A 13,907-nucleotide genomic window follows, 5' to 3' on the forward strand; every position below is an offset into this window, starting at 1 on the left:
CCCCCCAAATTTCCCCAGATTCTCCTTTTAAATCAACCCCCTTCAGCATGGATTTAAAGGGAGAATCTGAAGTCCTCAGTTTAGAAGAAGAAGAGTTTGTATTTATATCCCCCCTTTCTCTCCTGTAGGAGATTCAAAGAGGCTTACAATTTCCTTGCCCTTGCTCCCTCACAACAAACACCCTGTGAGGTGGGTGGGGCTGAGAGAGCTCCAAAAAGCTGTGACTAGCCCAAGGTCACCCAGCTGGGGAGTGCACAGGCTAATCTGAATTCCCCATATAAGCCTCCACAGCTCAAGCGGCAGAGCAGGGAATCAAACCCGGTTCCTCCAGATTAGAATGCACCTGCTCTTAACCACTACACCACATTGAAAGTGATGCTGTTTCAGGGTGAGGGATAATCCACCCCAAAACAGCATCACTTTCAATGTTGATAAACTAGGGACCCCAGATTCTCCATTTAAGGTGGATTTAAAAGGAGAATTTGGGCTCTCTAGTTTAAACACCACTGAAAGTGATGCTGTTTGGGGGTGGATTCCAGCATCACAGCGGCTGCCTGGGGGGGGGCGGGGGGGCTCAAAACTCAGATTTTGCACCAGGCTCCATTTTCCCTCTATGCCTCTGCCCAGAGGGGAGGGGCAGGGGAGGGCAGGGCAGGGGAGTCTGCCATCCCCGACCTCGGAGAGCTGCTTTTACAAGCGCTAGGCCAGGGGCAGGGCTTGGGGAGGCATGGCCCTGATCTAGGGGCGGGTGGGGGTGTGCCCCGCCCCCAAATCCCCCCATAAAAAATCTATACCTACGTCCCTGCCTCTCCGCCAATACAGTAGCTATGCAGCTTGCTTGCAGTTTAGTCCCAGGAAGTTAACTTGAAAGAAAGCCGTGCACAATTAAAGTGGAATAATTTCCAAATATGCATGGGATTGGGATTGCACTGCCTTTCACTTTTTCTGGTTCTCATTAGCTCTTGGACAGGAGCCTCAAACTGGTGTTGGCAGAGTCCCGTAACTGTGTCAGTTTTTCACTGCTAGGGACTGACTGGGATGAGATTTGCCATGACTATGCACCAGATTTCACGTGCGGAATGGAACAATTTTTTTCCAAAAGCAGAAAGATTGCAGGGTCAGAAACATGTTCTAGAGTTATTGAACATTTGGTGTGTTTATGGGCTTTTAGAACAGCCCTGTGGTTCCCCCCTCATCAATTATAATGGTAGTCAATCTATTGACAGCTGTCTGTGTTGATGCTTGTGATAAACCTGGCACCTTAATCAAGTTGTGTTCTTCCATCCACCCCAGTATGTCATTCTTGCTGGGCATTTTCTCTCGTGGCATGATGACTAGCAGTTACCTTTGGATTGTCCTTTACACAATGAAGGGCAGGGATGAATGTACCATACACACAGGTGACTTATACGCATATAGAGACTTGTCTTTAGCAAAGTTATCTTTAAAAACTATCTTTTAATAGTTGTCTTGGTAGGGGTACTATGCATTCATTTTGTCTATATACTTTTGCAGCAATGCTGCAGGATTGTACCTCGTCTGGTTTTAGCAATCTAGTGTTCCTCTGGATAACTGTTACCACATTACCTTGGAAATGAAGCTGTTGCTTCCAATGGATTTGATATAAAATTGTTTTGTTCCAGTTAACAGCTGCAGTGGGAGAAATGGAGGATACCAGTGTGGTATATAGGTTAAAGTATGCAGGTGGGATTTTTATAATCCTGGGAGAGAACCGAGTTTGATTCCCTACTCCTTCACCTGAGTGGCAGAGGGCTTATTCTGGTGAACTGTAGATGTGTTTTCCAAGCACTCCTACATCTCTTCTGCTGGGGTGACCTTGGGCTGAGTCACCTGCTCTTTGGAACTTCTCAGGCCCCACCTACCTCACAAGGTGTCTTGTTGTGGGGAGAGGAAGGGAAAGGAGCTTTTGTAAACCACCTTTGAATCTCCTTACAGGAGAGAAAGGTGTGGATTATAAATCCAAACTCTTCTTCATTTTAAGACTTGTGTATGCTGATCTGCTGATTGTAATGTGGCTATGAAGTTCTGCTTTGTAGAAAAGAGTAAAACTTTGAGGTGACCCTGTCACATGGATTGTGTGCTAAGTCAGAATTGGAGCTTTCTACGGGCAGTTTCAGAATATAATTTAGTCCAGATTGTGGAGGGCAGCATCTTCATTCTCTGACCAGCCTTGAAAAGTATAAAAGGGGGGGGGGGTGAATACACACAAAATACACCTTGCATCCAACCCCATGTAAGTATAAATCAAGAATAATGGTAGGATTGCAGAACCATTTGGTTTCTTGTGACGATGCCTATTTTGGAAAGGCCATATTGCCTCCACTTTATATTGCAAGTTCCTAGAACATTTTTTTTTTTTTTACTTCAGTGGGGAAAAAAAATAAACAGCTGTAAGAAGTTCCAGACATCAGAAGAAGTCTGCTTAGGTTTTTTTTGCACTTAACTCTGGCAGAACCCTGCAGTTTATATTATGTTATCCCACCTTTCATCCAAGGGAGGAATCAACTGTAAAACTGCCTGCAAGTAACCTGCAGAAGGGTAGCAAGAAGAAGGGCTTTTTGCAGGATCACTGATGACATCTTGAGAATTGTACTGCAGGAAATGAGAATGCAGCAGCGGGAAAATGGGGGGGGGGGGATTAGAAGTTGAACTTTTCAGCATTTAAGTTACCATTCCTCTTTCCCGCATGGGGCAAGAAAGACTCAGTGATCTTGCTGTACTAAGTGTGGAAAGAGAAGAGACTGAGAAGATAAATTTTGAGGACCTCATCAACACATTTGCAGTGGCAAAGGCTAGGAAGGTGCCCCTGATGTAGCAGGTTTCGTTTCTGACATGTTTGTCAAATGTTTAATACAGGTGTTTTCTAAGTTATTAAGTTATTTCTAAAGACTAAGTTATTGCTATTGTAAGACTAAGTTTTCTGAGTTAAGTTATTTTCTAAAGCACTTTTCACAGTAAAAAAATGTTAAAAGCATTTTGAGAATGTTGTCAAAATTTTTGATTTCTGCTGAGTGGCATGGACTATTGCTGTGTTCCGATTTGTGAGTTGGGGCATTTTCTATAATGTGATAATGATTTAGAAATGACCTGGTGGAAAAATCATTGTTTGGGGTGCTGTGTGGTTTCCGGGCTGTATGGCTGTGTTCTAGCAGCATTCTCTCCTGACGTTTCAGATCCTCTGAAGATGCCAGCCACAGATGCAGGCGAAACATCAGGAGAGAATGCTGCTAGAACACGGCCATACAGCCCAGAAACCACACAGCACCGCAGTGATTCCAGCCATGAAAGACTTCGACAATATATTAAATCATTGTTTGGCTGTGGTGGGGGAGGGTGGCCGCCAATGGGGAGGGGCACCAAACTCAGGTTTTGCCCAGGGCTCAAGTTTGCCTAGGTACGCCTCTGCCCCCATTGCTGTGGGGGGGCTGGCGAGGGAACCTGTTACTAAAATTTTTGGATCCCACCACTGGTTATACCAGCTCAACATATAGCACGGTGCTATGCTAGCATATCTCCAAATATGCTGCAGTATTCCATAGTTGTGCTGGTGTTTCTGGATATTGCATTGTACAGACTGAGTTTAGGCTGTATTATTAATTTTCAGTTCTGTAAAGCTACTATATTTCTCATGTTTCTCAAGTTATTTTATCAGTGTATACAATCTTTATGCATATTATTAAATCACTATTCTAATTCACTTGTCTATTTCTCATACATCTTTATATATTATATTTCTAAATGTCTTTCCCCATCTGCGGATATCTAAATCTGTGGGAAAAAGCCACACAGAAAGTAAATGGATGCTTCTGCAAAATTTGGAAAAATGCTACCTCCCAGGTTTGCAAAAAAAAATCTAAAACTTAACAAAAAATTAAATTGGAGGGTTTAATCCCTCCAAAAACAAAAGTGTTGTCTCAGCAAGCACAGACAATGCTCTTACCGCCTCCCGCTTTGTTGATGGGCCTAATTGGGGGTAGGAGAAGCCTAGCAGTGGTCAGAGAAGCCTCAGCAGGTATGCTGAGAGTCACATTAAATGAGCCACTGAGAGAGGCAATGGTGGTAGGGAAGTTTCAGAGGGCCTGCTGGGAGCTGTGCTGGGTGAGCCACTGAGAGCAAGAATGCAGGGGGAAGCCTCAGTGGGCCCACCTGGCACTGCACTGGGTGAGCCGCTGAGAATGGCAATGGTAGGGGGAGAAGCCTCATTGGGCCCACCTGGAGACATACCAAGCAAGTGGCTCAGAGCAGTGATTGTGTGAAAGAAGCTACATCAGGTCCTCCAGCAGAAGAGATGGAGGGTGACCAGGGCAGAGGATAAGGAGTCATGGGGTTGGGGTGGGAAACAGAAATAGAGAAAGCTGGAGTACAGGCAGAAAGAGAGAGTGATGGGTCCAGAGAGAGAACGGCCGCTTCCGCGCGCATGGACGGTCCCAGAAAGAACCGGGAAGACGGCGCCGCTGGGCGCCATCGCCCGGTGGACTTACCGTTCCTGCGGCCATCCAGCGCGTCGCCGGGGCCTGGGGACACGCCTCCCCTGCCCTGCACGCCTGCTTCAGCGTTGCAGAGCAGGGGGGCGTGTCCCCAGGCCCCGGCGACACGCCGGAGGGCCGGAGACCAGGTAAGTGAAGGGAGGGAGTGTGGGGGGAAGGCGCCTTGGAGCCGGCATTTCCCAACAATCTCGCCTTCCCCGAAAGGCAAAAGGTTGAGTTAAAATGCTGCTTCAAGTGCCGGGTCGAGGCGGCGCCAGTGGCAGCTGGCTGCACAGCAGCTGAGTCTCCTCTAAATAAGCGACGTATGGCTGAGAAGCCTGGGGACGGCGTTTTTGCCATCCCAAGGCCGCCATATTCCACCTGTGCGGAAATGGCCAAAGAGAGTATAACAGGAATGAGAGACAGAGTAAGAGAAGGGATGGCAGGAGAAAGAATGAGTATGAGGCAGAGAAGTAGGAGAAGAGGGGTTGACAAGTGGGGAGAGTCTCTGTTGCCCCTCCTTGTCCAGACAGCCCCAGGGGATCCAGACAGTGAAGAGTGCTCTCAATGGCCTAGCCCTATGCACAGGGAAAAAAACACCAAGCTAGAAGTGGTGTACTGCTACCACTAGAGGAGTATTCATATATGCATTAAACTGTAGGGCGGGGGTAGTATAAAGTCTTACAGAGCAGTAGCCCCTTAGTACCACCTGACTGGTAGTGGTAGAACCACCAAACTAAGCTGCCTCCATCTCCCATCTTGAGTAGGTCATTCAGAAGGCAACTATAGTAATTGCTTTTGAAAGGAAAATGAGAGGTCCAGTGAACCAGTACCATTTCCCCTTTCCTTTTGTTTCCTAATTAATCTACCAGAGCAAGTCCTTTACCCAGAAGAGAGGTGGTATTGATGACTAGTTTATAAGTAAAAACATTATTGGAGTCCAGGCAGGTTTTATTAAAGAGTGGTCTTCAAGTTGCATCCTTTAGGACAACAAGGGCTACTCCTTTCTCAATGATAAATTTATTACCTTCTGGACCCAGCCAGTTAGACAATTAGCCAGGGGTACAACATTCAGGCATTAGACCCTATAAAAATGTTCTACATTTGCGCTGTAAAGGCAAACCAGGGATGTATCAATCTTAAAAACAGGTCAAAAAACAGATTATCATTTCAGTCTTTGTATTGTCGAAGGCTTTCACGGCCAGATTCAACTGGTTGTTGTGGGTTTTCTGGGCTGTGTAGCCGTGGTCTGGTAGATCTCATTCCTAACGTTTCACCTGCATCTGTGGCTGGCATTTTCAGAGGTGTATCACAGAGAGAAGTCTGTTATACACTGCGTCCAGTATCTGTGTATAACAGTGTATAACAGACTTCTCTCTGTGACACCTCTGAAGATGCCAGCCACAGATGCAGGCAAAATGTTAGGAACGAGATCTACCAGACCACTGCTACACAGCCTGGAAAATCCACAACAACCAATTTCAAACTTTGTCATCCACAAATCTCAGGAACTGGGCTCCCATAATCTATTCAAAGATCTTTTAATGTTTCCACTGGAATTCTCATTTCAACTAAATTCTTTATCATTACTTGAATTCTTTATTTGACTAGTTAATGTTCAACCACTTTTTTAAAAAGTCTAAATGATTGGGAATTGTATATCAGCACAATCTAGCAATCTCTCAAAGTCCAGAAGAGGGCAGTGATATGTCAGTGATGCACATTTTTCATCCTCCACTCTCATTAGATGTATGAAGGAATGAATTACTTTTTCTTGTGGCAGTATCTTGATTTGAAAATTATTCTATGCTGCTTTTTTCCCAAGTGAGGCATGGGAATGAAGCAAAACTATCAATTGTAATTAGCAGAGATTTGTGGAAAAAATGTTACTTTCCAACACAACATCTTTACACCAAACCTGGAAGCAAATCATTATTACAACTTCCATTTTACAGGTTGGGAAAGGCTGAAATCATGAATGATTTAATGTTTTTAAATAAGATGATCAACATTAATAAGTACCTTGATTTTTGTAGAGTCACATACTTCACTAATTTGATCATAATTGAAAATGAACATTTCAAGTAATTTTAAATCTGCACTGTGGCTGCATTCAAAATGGTGGCTGAGCAGGTAGCCACTATTGATGCATGTTCACAATTACTGGCTTGCTTGGAATTTGTGTGCCAGTGGATCACCATGGGTAGGTCATGCATCATGTAAAATCAACATAATTCATCTACAGCTTTTGTGCCTGCATACTCATGCTGGCACACACTTGCAACTTACTGGATGAGACAAAATTTACTGGATCAGAAGAATGACCATGGATTATGTGTTTAAGCATGTATGTATTTTCTCCTCAAAGGGAACCCTAATGATGTTGCTTGATCTTAAATGAGTATTTAACATGAAGCCTAATACTCCTAGGATTAGATTGGACTCATTTTCAAGTCCAAGCTCTTCCCTATCCCTGGGGAAGCTGCCAGACCCTTCCCACCTAGAAAGGGAAATCTACTGAGATGTACTGTCTTCTTAGATCACTAATTGTTTAAATGTGGGGTTCACTTACAACTCTTGATGATACAATGCTGGATTGATAAATTTAGAGAAAATATAAAATAATTTATTCCCCTTTGTGAAATTGCCACTATTTGTTTTATTTGTTTATTAAAACATCTCTATCCTCCCTCTATGTTTTTATCTTTTTTCTTAATGCGCAACATTATCAATAAAATTTATCTTTCTGGAATTAAATGTGTTAGACTAGTTTTACAAATGAACATGGACCCCCATCTACTCTTTTAATCCAACAGCTTTACTGGAAAACATGGTGTCAAATCAAAACCAATTTAAAAGATAACCTAACAGCAAAAATCTCTACACCACAAAAGGTTGAAACAAGGTTGTGTATTAGCACCATATCTTTTCAGCCTATTTCTAAAAATCTGTCTCAATATTTGGGGAAAGTTAATGGACACCCACCAGAGGCACAGCAAGGGGGGAAAGTGCCCAGTGTACTGGTGCATCCTCCACCCCTGTCCCACCCCGGAACGCCCTCACCACACCCCCACAGGGGCACTCGTCCAATGTGTCACACACACCCCTTCCCCTTGGAGCTACGCCTCTGACACCCACCAATGTTAGGGAAACATCCTACCCCTCTACTTTTATATGCTGATTACAATACCATCTAATACAAGAACTGGCCTCCTCCTCTATCTCTGATCTTTCTTTGAGTACTGTCAGTGTAAATGCTTATCAATCCACTTTGACAAATCAAAAGTTATGAGGTTTTCCAAATGAAGTTGAACATTTACTTGGAAGACCGGAAACTCTCCTCTGGAATAATTTAAGTCCTTTAAATATCTAGGGTTAATCTTCTAAGTTAACCTCAAATGAACCATTCACTGTTAACATGCCATTATGCAGTAGCAGCGATTGTGCGTTTTTTCTCTATAAAGGAAAACAATTTATTCCAGCAGTGCTACAAGTAAATGCCAAGGCCATTCAACTACTCTATGGCATCCCAGTTTGGGTGTAAACACATTACAGAGACTTAGAACAAGTTCAGGCCAGTTTTTCAAGATGAACTATGGGTGTACCCAAATGCGTTAGCTATATGACCCTTTGTGCAGAATCTGGGAAACAATTATTAGAGACAAAAGGGTGGATCACTGGCTAAAAAAGCACTGTAGGTCCAACGAGGATAATATTATTGCATATATGCTAGAAGACCCAAAATTCACTGGATGGACTGAAATAATCCGCAACAAAATAGACAGACCAGGAATAGCCCTGAACAACCTGGAATCCAGTGGCAAATCATCCATTCTCCAAGTGATCAAACAAAGACTTCTGATCACAAAAGGCAGGAGATGCTGCCATACACTCCAAGGATTTGTTCACTGGGCACTCTAGGCATATCAGTACATCATGGGATGACAGCAGCGTACCTGACTTCATTCACTACAAGGTTTCAACTGAGAGCTTTCTCTTTAGCAAAGCTAAATGTCTTTCCCTCAGCAGTGATGACAGGAAGATTTCATCATATCCCATTACAGGAGAGCTATGCCCATGCAGCACTGAGACATCAGACACTATATTTCACATTATTTTAAACTGCTCATTCCACAACAAATCCTGTGCCAGCCTAGTTGAGCCTTTAATCATCACAAGGAAGAAAAGTTCAGACAGATCACTTGCCCAAACTCTCCTGTTTGATAAGAATGAAAAGACAACAGCTCTGGCAGCACGTTTTTTGGCCTCTGTTTTGATTGAGAGATCTCACCTGGAATACTTTGAAACTAACAGAAGATTTGTAAAAAAGAGGTCTACCCTCAGCAGTCTTAGCTGGCAGATATCAGCAAATTCCATATTCAGAGAGACTCTGCCTTGGAGGGTGCAGGAGTCCCCTGATTCCCTGTCTTATATCCTGTTGGACTGTCAATTGCATAAAGACTTAAGGGAGAAGTTATTTAGGACTGTAGCACCATTTTACCAAAGACTAAATAAACCTGAGCTTCTTCCATTCTTATTAATAGACTGAAATTCAACTGTTACTTTTGAAGTGGCAAATTTTTAATAAACGGTCTCTGATCAACAGTTATCGAGTCTTGCTAATAGTGCTGAGAAAAGACTATGATTAATGTCTAACAGAAACTTCGATGGGCTAAGCATTATATCTAATGTAATAATTTTAACTATGCTGCTAAAGGTTGTCTTGTCATGTAAAAAGAGGATTAATTTCCTAATGCAACAGTTGGAACAGTTATTGCTTGATGCAACTGGAATAACTTGATACTGATATTGTTTCAAATGTAAAGAGGTCCAATTGGACTAGCACAAGGGTCTGCAACCTGCGGCTCTCCAGATGGCCAATTGGCCATGCTGGTAGGGGCTGATGGGAATTGTAGTTCCTGAACATCTGGAGAGCCGCAGGTTCCCTACCCCTGGCTTAGCCAAAACACACCAACCTCTTGGAAAATAACAAGCCTCTCTGTTCTCCCTGCAAAGGCAGCAGGAAGTGTGGGGGGAGGGAGAGAATATCAGCTCTAGCAGAGCTTGCAATGTCTCCTTCTTTGACAGTGTATGGTTCAGGGAATTGCTCTTACATTGGAGGGAGGAATTATTTTTGAAACAGTAATATGGATAAAAGTGTAGTTTAAAGGTTAAGCCAGCAATTTTGACTACCAGATGTAGTGAGATCTTTTAAAAATAAGTGCCTCTGAGATCTGTGCCTTTAAGAATCACTTGATGGATGGAGTTAAGAGAACCAGGCCTGAAGAGTTCTCTGCAGAAAAAATGCACAGCTTGGAGGGACTGCCTTCTTGCATTTAAACGGAAAACCCAAGGAGACCCCACTGCAAGCCAACTGTGCACTGAAGAGCCCCTGAAGATCCTCATGGTAAGTGTTCTATGTGTAACTGACCGATGATTCTGGGATCAATTCAAGGTGCTGGCATATGCCTACCTCAAGTACTGCCTTGCTTTCTTCCATATGAGCATATCTGACCATTGTGGTCATCTTCAGAGGCCCTGCTTTAGAGGCCCATCATTTGCAGCTGGACAGGTGACAACCTGAGATCTTCTCAGTTGTGGTGTCCAAACTTTGGAATGTCCTCTCCAGAGAGATATGTTTGTCTCCCTCTGTCGCTAGTTTCTGCTAAAGTGAAAACCTTTTTTTTGTTTGGCATACCTCCAATAACTGTTATTGACCCTCCTCTCTGGTTTTGGTGTTGTGCATTTATGAGCTTTCATCAATATTTATATACTTTTTATTTTATATGCTGTTTATGTTGAAATGTTGTAATGTTTTATTTTCACTACCCTGGAGACCCTAGAGACCCTATTAAGTAGAAATGCAGCATACACAAGTTTGAAATGGGGAGTATGTTAAATTGTAATTGAGTACTTTAAATGGGGAGTTATTATTGTACCTCACCCAGGAACTTCAGAGATGGGCAGGAAGTAACTACAAAGATAAATAAATGAATAAACATTTACTATGTTAAAAAGCACTGTCACTCCATTTCTTAAAGCAAGAACTCCACTGAAATCAGTGTTCCAATTACTTGTATACAAACTGTTCATTTACCATGTTAACAAATGTTATATTGGTAGCTATGTTACCATTGCGGCAAAAACAAAAAGTAGCTTTAAAGCACTAATGAGCAGATTTATTGCTGCATATGCTTTCATCTACTAGACTAGAGCTACATACTGGCTCAAATCCACAAAAGCTTGCGTGACAATAATTCTTTTAGTCTTTAAGATACTACAAAGAATATTGAATGCTCTGAAAAGTTTGGAATGGTAAATCCAACATATCAAAAAGTCAGAGGACAAGAGTTATTGACCACCCTGAGTAGAATTATACCTTCCCCACCCTAAGTAGAGTTATACTTTCTATGTCAGTTGAAGTCACTGTCCTCACAATGATGTAATTCTCAGTGGAACTGAGAGTCTTCCAAGAATTCCATAAACAAGGCATGAAGGCAATAGCCCTCTAGAACTGTTCCTCAAACCCACACACACACACACACACACACACACACACACACACCAGTATAAAATGTATATAGATATATTCTGATCAAGCCTAGGAAGCTGAGGAACTGAAAAACCCTTCATTAGTATATGTCTGAATATGGCGCATAACAGACTGATATGCATTCTCGTTATATAAACTATTTTATTTTACCCTTAGGGGGAAATGGTCAAAGCAGACTGAGGTTTCAGGTTGAGATTTGGCAGATGAAAAGGCAGCAGGAATGAGGGAAACTTTGTATAACGATAAATGATAGTTTGTCACAAGAACATTGATGTTTTGTTCTACTGATAGCTGTTTTTAACTGTTAAGAGAGATCACTTGGCTGTCACTCCTTAGATAAATGGACATAAGCTTATTTGACACAAAATTTCTAACGTTTGTGGAGACAAGAACATACATACAGGCAGAGACGTATCTAGTGGAAATGGAGCCTGGGGCAAAATCTGAGCCCCCCCCCCTCCTGCGTTCCATTTCCCCTAGATTTTCCACACACACACTCCTTGTATGCCCCGCTTCCCCCCCACTCTCCTTGTGGGCCCTAGGGGGAGCCCACCCACCCCTGCAGTGGGTTGCCAGCCCCCTGGAAGCAGCTGGAGATCTCCCTTCTGGGACAGAAAAAGAGGCACAGAGACAGGGGGAGAAAGACAGGAAGAAAAAGAGGGAGAGAGACAGAAAAAGAGGGGGTGAGGAGAACAGAAAAGGCAGGGGAAAGAGGGGCAGAAAAAGAGGGAGAAACAGAGTCAGAAAAAGAGTGGGGAGAGAGATGCAGAAAAAAGGCACAGAGAGAAGGGGAGAAAGTGAGACAGAAAAAGAGGGAGAAAGGCAGAAAAAGAGGGCAAGAGAAACAGAAAGCCAACCTCTTGCACAATTGGGGAAGCTGCTGTTGCTGCCACCCACCCCCAGCCTGCTGGCCTTGCAAAGAGCTGCCACCGCCCAGAGCAGGGATAAAGGAGAAAGGGATGGGCGGGTGGGCAGGCTCCAGAAGGGCCATCACTCTGCACTCGCCCACCACCCTGACAGACCAGGCAGGCAGGCTCTGGAAAGGATGTCATGTCTTACCAGCCACTCCGACTGACATGGCAGGCTCCGGAGGGGCTGTCACACAGGCCTCAATCCTGGTCCCCTGCCAGGCCTTCGTCGGCTCACGCCGGCATTGCACGCTGTCCTGCACCTTCCCACATGACTAAATGGCATGTACCCAGGGACGTGTGAGACCACATGTCCCCATGGGCCATACGCCACTGCATACAGGTTCCAATTTTCCTCCTTTAATACTTGGTAGGGATTGTCCCCTTTTCCTTGCAGCTATTTCCCTCAGGGAAGATATACTAGTTTTACTTTCCTTTCTCACGATCCTCCTCTATCCTACACTACTCTTTCTTCACTCTCTAGCTGCCAAACCTCTCACTGCCACTCTCAACTGTCACTCTCCCAGTCTCAGGTCAACCATAGAATTCTTTTTACCCCAACTTCCCTGTCAATCAGAGTTCTAAGACCAATACAAGGCATCTGCAGTTAGCTGTCCGTCACACCCTCCCAGTTGTTTTTCTGGCTTGTATTATGTAGACGTATGCTCCTTCTGAACTTGGAACCTCTATTCAGCTATCCTGCTTGTGATCACCCTGGGATGTATAGTAACACAAAGCTACATGATGTTTACGTACTTATCCAGCCCTTTTGCATTAGAGGTATACAAATACCTCAAGAGCTCTTCTTTAAGTATCTTCTGGCAGCATTCCAAAAAGCATCATGAATAAAGCCAGATGGATAATAATGCTTCCCCCCCTAGAGATATGACAGGAAAGGATAAGGACTTATAGAGAGCCATGAGAGGAGATGAGGCTCTTATAATTCTATATAGTTATGTTTACCATCAAAATTCCAGTGGCAATCATATTCAAGTTAAGTTATGCACAATACTGTAGCTTTTCAGCTCAATCTCATCTGTGTTTATGAAGGAGAGGAGGAGCCGTCACTCAGTAAATGTGTGTCTGCTATGCAGGCAGAAGGTCCTTAGGATGACTCCTGATATCACCAGTTAAAAGAATCAGATAGTAAGTGATATGAAGATCTGAGACTGTCAAAAGTTGAGGCCAACATAAACAACACTGCCCTCGATAGGCAGCAGTCCAACTTAGTATGAGTTGTCCTACTAGGCACATGCATGTCCTCCTAAATTTAATACAACTGATTTCTAATTAGTTTCTGAGACCTCCTTACATACACCTCAATCATTCATTCATCCTCAGCAGCCATGAGGTCTATAATACTTTTTAAAAGTAGGGGACATGGAAAAGAAAGGAAGTTATGAAGTAGATAAATGTATGAAATAAATATGTCTTGAAGTTGTGGATGAGCATAAACAAATTGGAGGCTGATCCAGCTATGACAGAGGTGATACCATAGAGTGCTTGGTTCATATTGCTTTATTAGTATTAGATGGGGTTAAGCTCTTTCAGTAGGTCAAGAGCTTACAGGTACTCTTGGCCCAGCCTGTCAATGGACAAACAGGTTGGTGCTCTTGCTAGGAGCCCCTCTTTCAATTATATCCTGTTCATAAACTGGCTTCTTACTTACGCTTCCAACCTAGTCACAGTGATCCACATTTCCATAATCTACAAACTGGATTACGGTTAACATGCTTTACATGGGGTTACCTTTAAAGATGTTGTAGCAGCTTCAGACGGCACAAAATGATGCAGAGAGACTTCTCTCTGGAGTCAGCAGCTCAACTCCAGTGCTAGGCCAACTGCACTGGTTATCTGCTTTCTTCTGGGCCAGACTCAAAGTGCCAATTATTGCCTCTGTGGTGTAGGCCCTAATATTTATTTAATTATATAACTGAGTATATTCCCATTGCACAGCTA

Source organism: Sphaerodactylus townsendi, linkage group LG05 (assembly GCF_021028975.2).
Source record: "Sphaerodactylus townsendi isolate TG3544 linkage group LG05, MPM_Stown_v2.3, whole genome shotgun sequence".
Lineage (NCBI taxonomy): Eukaryota > Metazoa > Chordata > Lepidosauria > Squamata > Sphaerodactylidae > Sphaerodactylus > Sphaerodactylus townsendi.